The sequence below is a fragment of the Triticum urartu genome, chromosome 5, assembly GCF_003073215.2.
Source record: "Triticum urartu cultivar G1812 chromosome 5, Tu2.1, whole genome shotgun sequence".
In the NCBI taxonomy this organism is placed as follows: Eukaryota; Viridiplantae; Streptophyta; class Magnoliopsida; order Poales; family Poaceae; genus Triticum; species Triticum urartu.
Genome location: NC_053026.1, coordinates 30,967,141 through 30,973,140, shown reverse-complemented (window position 1 = coordinate 30,973,140; position 6,000 = coordinate 30,967,141).

The following is a 6,000-nucleotide window of genomic DNA, read 5'->3' as shown; positions in this document are numbered from 1 at the left end:
AGAATTGTTTCCATACTCCGAGATGCTTGCACCAGCCCATAAATCGAGCGTTGGAGCTTGCACACCTTGTCAGCATTCTTAGGATCGACAAAACCTTCCGGCTGCATCATATACAATTCTTCCTTAAGGAAACCATAAGGAATGTCGTTTTGACGTCCATTTGCCATATCTCATAATCGTAGAAATGCGGCAATTGCTAACATGATTCGGACGGACTTTAGCTTCGCTACCGGTGAGAAAGTCTCATCGTAGTCAACCCCTTGAACTTGTCGATAACCCTTAGCGACAAGCCGAGCTTTATAGATGGTCACATTACCATCCGCGTCTGTCTTCTTCTTAAAGATCCATTTATTTTCTATGGCTCGCCGCTCAACGAGCAAGTCAGTCAAAGTCCATACTTCGTTTTCATACATGGATCCTATCTCGGATTTCATGGCTTCTAGCCATTTGTCGGAATCGGGCCCGCCATCGCTTCTTCATAGTTCGAAGGTTCACCGTTGTCTAACAACATGATTTCCAAGACAGGGTTGCCGTACCACTCTGGTGCGGAACGTGTCCTTGTGGACCTTCGAATTTCAGTAGGAGCTTGATCAGAAGTATCTTGATCATCATCATTAACTTCCTCTCTAGTCGGTGCAGGCACCTCAGGAACATTTTCTTGAGCTGCGCCATTTTTCGGTTCAAGAGGTAATACTTCATCAAGGTCTACTTTCCTCCCACTTACTTCTTTCGAGAGAAACTCCTTCTCTAGAAAGGATCCATTCTTGGCAACAAAGATCTTGCCTTCGGATCTGAGGTAGAAGGTATACCCAATAGTTTCTTTAGGGTATCCTATGAAGACGCATTTTTCCGACTTGGGTTCGAGCTTTTCAGGTTGAAGTTTCTTGACATAAGCATCGCATCCCCAAACTTTCAGAAACGACAACTTAGGTTTCTTCCCAAACCATAATTCATACGGTGTCATCTCAACGGATTTCGACGGAGCCCTATTTAAAGTGAATGCGGCAGTCTCTAAAGCATACCCCCAAAAAGATAGCGGTAAATCGGCAAGAGACATCATAGATCGCACCATATCTAATAGAGTGCAATTACGACGTTCGGACACACCATTACGCTGAGGTGTTCCAGGCGGCGTGAGTTGTGAAACTATTCCACATTTTCTTAGGTGTGTGCCAAATTCGTGACTCAAGTATTCTCCTCCACGATCTGATCGCAGAAACTTGATTTTCCTATCACGTTGATTCTCAACCTCACTCTGAAATTCCTTGAACTTTTCAAAGGTTTCAGACTTGTGTTTCATTAAGTAGACATACCCATATCTACTCAAGTCATCAGTGAGGGTGAGAACATAACGATAGCCACCGCGAGCCTCACCACTCATTGGACCGCACACATCAGTATGTATGATTTCCAATAAGTTGGTTGCTCGCTCCATTGTTCCTGAGAATGGAGTCTTGGTCATTTTACCCATGAGGCATGGTTCGCACGTGTCAAATGATTCGTAATCAAGAGACTCTAAAAGTCCATCAGCATGGAGCTTCTTCATGCGTTTGACACCTATGTGACCAAGGCGGCAGTGCCACAAGTATGTGGGACTATCATTATCAATCTTACATCTTTTGGTACTCACACTATGAACATGTGTAGTATTACGCTCGAGATTCATTAAGAATAAACCATTCACCATCGGAGCATGACCATAAAACATATCTCTCATATAAATAGAACAACCATTATTCTCGGATTTAAATGAGTAGCCATCTTGAATTAAACGAGATACTGATACAATGTTCATGCTCAAACTTGGCACTAAATAACAATTATTGAGGTTCAAAACTAATCCCGTAGGTAAATGTAGAGGTAGCGCGCCGACGGCGATCACATCGACCTTGGAACCATTCCCGACGCGCATCGTCACCTCGTCCTTCGCCAGTCTCCGCTTATTCCGCAGCTCCTGTTTTGAGTTACAAATGTGAGCAACTGCACCGGTATCAAATACTCAGGAGCTACTACGAGTACTGGTAAGGTACACATCAATTACATGTATATCACATATACCTTTTGTTTTGCCGGCCTTCTTGTCCGCTAAGTATTTGGGGCAGTTCCGCTTCCAGTGACCACTTTCCTTGCAATAAAAGCACTCAGTCTCGGGCTTGGGTCCATTCTTTGGCTTCTTCCCGGCAGCTTTCTTGCCGGGCGCGGAAACTCCCTTGCCGTCCTTCTTGAAGGCTTTCTTTCCCTTGCCCTTCTTGAACTTAGTGGTTTTATTCACCACCAACACTTGATGTTCCTTTCTGACTTCTACCTCTGCTGATTTCAGCATTGCAAATACTTCAGGAATGGTCTTTTCCATCCCCTGCATATTGAAGTTCATCACAAAGCTCTTGTAGCTCGATGGAAGCGACTGAAGGATTCTGTCAATGACCGCGTCATCCGGGAGATTAACTCCCAGCTGAGTCAAGTGGTTATGCAACCCAGACATAGTGAGTATGTGTTCACTGACAGAACTATTTTCCTCCATCTTACAGCTAAAGAATTTGTCGGAGACTTCATATCTCTCTACCCGGGCATGAGCTTGAAAAACCATTTTCAGCTCTTCGAACATCTCATATGCTCCGTGTCTCTCAAAACGCTTTTGGAGCCCCGGTTCTAAGCTGTAAAGCATGCCGCACTGAACGAGGGAGTAGTCATCGGTACGTGCCTGCCAAGCGTTCATAACGTCTTGTTCTGCAGGGAGAACAGGTGCGTCACCTAGCGGTGCTTGTAGGACATAATCTTTCTTGGCAGCTATGAGGATGATCCTCAGGTTCCGGACCCAGTCCGTGTAGTTGCTGCCATCGTCTTTCAGCTTGGTTTTCTCTAGGAACGCGTTGAAGTTGAGGACTACGTTGGCCATTTGATCTACAAGACATATTGTAAAGATTTTAGACTAAGTTCATGATAATTAAGTTCATCTAATCAAATTATTCAATGAACTCCCACTTAGATAGACATCCCTCCTGTAATCTAAGTATAACATGATCCGAGTTAACTAGGCCGTGTCCGATCATCACGTGAGATGGACTAGTCAACATCGGTGAACATCTTCATGTTGATCGTATCTTCTATACGACTCATGCTCGACCTTTCGGTCTTCTGTGTTCCGAGGCCATGTCTGTACATGCTAGGCTCGTCAAGTCAACCTAAGTGTTTGCACGTGTAAATCTGTCTTACACCCGTTGTATGTGAACGTTAGAATCTATCACACCCGATCATCACGTGGTGCTTCGAAACAACGAACAGTCGCAACGGTGCACAGTTAGGGGGAACACTTTCTTGAAATTATTATGAGGGATCATCTTATTTACTACCGTCGTTCTAAGCAAACAAGATGCAGAAACATGATAAACATCACATGCAATCAAATAATAATAGTGACATGATATGGCCAATATCACATAGCTCCTTTGATCTCCATCTTGGGCTCCATGATCATCTTGTCACCGGCATGACACCATGATCTCCATCATCATGATCTCCATCATTGTGTCTCCATGAAGTTGCTCGCCAACTATTACTTCTACTACTATGGCTAACGCGTTTAGCAATAAAGTAAAGTAATTTACATGGCGTTTCTCAATGACACGCAGGTCATACAAAAAATAAAGACAACTCCTATGGCTCCTGCCGGTTGTCATACTCATCGACATGCAAGTCGTGATTCCTATTACAATAGCATGAACATCTCATACATTATATAGATCATTCATCATTCATCACAACTTTGGCCATATCATATCACAAAGCACTTGCTGCAAAAACAAGTTAGACGTCCTCTAATTGTTGTTGCAAGTTTTACGTGGCTGAAGTGGTTCTAGCAAGAACGTTTTCTTACCTACGTGAAAGCCACAACGTGATTTGTCAACTTCTATTTACCCTTCATAAGGACCCTTTTCATCGAATCCGCTCCAACTAAAGTGGGAGAGACAGACACCCGCCAGCCACCTTATGCAACTAGTGCATGTTAGTCGGTGGAACCGGTCTCACTAAGCGTACGTGTAAGGTTGGTCCGGGCCGCTTCATCCCACAATACCGTTGAAGCAAGATAAGACTAGTAGCGGCAAGAAAGTTGACAACATCTACAAGCCCACAACAAATTGTGTTCTACTCGTGCAAGAGAACTACGCATAGACCTAGCTCATGATGCCACTGTTGGGGAACGTTGCAGAAAACAAAAAATTTCCTACGGTTTCACCAAGATCCATCTAGGAGTTCATCTAGCAACGAGTGATTAGATGCATCTACGTACCTTGTAGATCGCGAGCGGAAGCGTTCAAAGAACGGGGATGAGGTAGTCGTACACGACGTGATCCAAATCACCAGAGATCTTAGCACCGAACGGACGGCACCTCCGCGTTCAACACACGTACGGAACAGCCACGTCTCCTCCTTCTTGATCCAGCAAGGGGAGAGGAGAGGTTGAGGGAGATGGCACCAGCAGCAGCACGACGGCGTGGTGTTGATGGAGCTGCAGTACTCCGGCAGGGCTTCGCCAAGCGCTATGGAGGAGGAGGAGGTGTTGGAGAGGGAGAAGGAGGCAACCAAAGGCGTGTAAGAAGCCCTCCTTCCCCCACTATATATAGGAGGGCCAGGGGGGGGCGCCGGCCCTAGGAGATCCAATCTCCTAGGGGGGCGGCGGCCAAGGGAGGTTTCCCTCCCCCCCAAGGCACCTAGGAGGTGCCTTCCTCCTAGGACTCTTCCTTCCTTGAAACCCTAGGCGCATGGGCCTCTTGGGGCTGGTGCCCTTGGCCCATGTAGGCCAAGGCGCACCCCTACAGCCCATGTGGCACCCCCGGGACCTTCCGGTGGTCCCGGTACAATACCGATGACCCCGAAACTTGTCCCGATGGCCGAAACAGGACTCCATATATAATCTTTACCTCCGGACCATTCCGGAACTCCTCGTGACGTCCGGGATCTCATCCGGGACTCCGAACAACATTCGGGTTACTGCATATACATATCCCTACAACCCTAGCGTCACCGAACCTTAAGTGTGTAGACCCTACGGGTTCGGGAGACATGTAGACATGACCGAGATCGCTCTCCGGTCAATAACCAACAGCGGGATCTGGATACCCATGTTGGCTCCCACATGCTCCTCGATGATCTCATCGGATGAACCATGATGTCGAGGATTCAAGCAACCCCGTATACAATTCCCTTTGTCAATCGGTATGTTACTTGCCCGAGATTCGATCGTCGGTATCCCAATACCTCGTTCAATCTCGTTACCGGCAAGTCACTTTACTCGCATCGTAGTGCATGATCCGACCAGACACTTGGTCACTTTGAGCTCATTATGATGATGCATTACCGAGTGGGCCCAGTGATACCTCTCCGTCATACGGAGTGACAAATCCCAGTCTTGATCCGTGTCAACCCAACAGACACTTTCGGAGATACCCGTAGTATACCTTTATAGTCACCCAGTTACGTTGTGACGTTTGGCACACCCAAAGCACTCCTACGGTATCCGGGAGTTACACGATCTCATGGTCTAAGGAAAAGATACTTGACATTGGAAAACTCTAGCAAACGAACTATACGATCTTATGCTATGTTTAGGATTGGGTCTTGTCCATCACATCATTCTCCTAATGATGTGATCTCATTATCAATGACATCCAATGTCCATAGTCAGGAAACCATGACTATCTGTTGATCAACAAGCTAGTCAACTAGAGGCTTACTAGGGACATGTTGGTGTCTATTATTCACACATGTATTACGATTTCCGAATAATACAATTATAGCATGAATAAAGACAATTATCATGAACAAGGAAATATAATAATAATGCTTCTATTATTGCCTCTAGGGCATATTTCCAACAGAGTACTGGACTACAGCTAAGCCCCCGAGTGGGAGGGTTACTCACCACTCGGTAGGATTTTACAAACTTAGGCAAAACGGATTCGCAGCTAAGCCCCCGAGTGGGACGGTTTCTCACCACTCGGT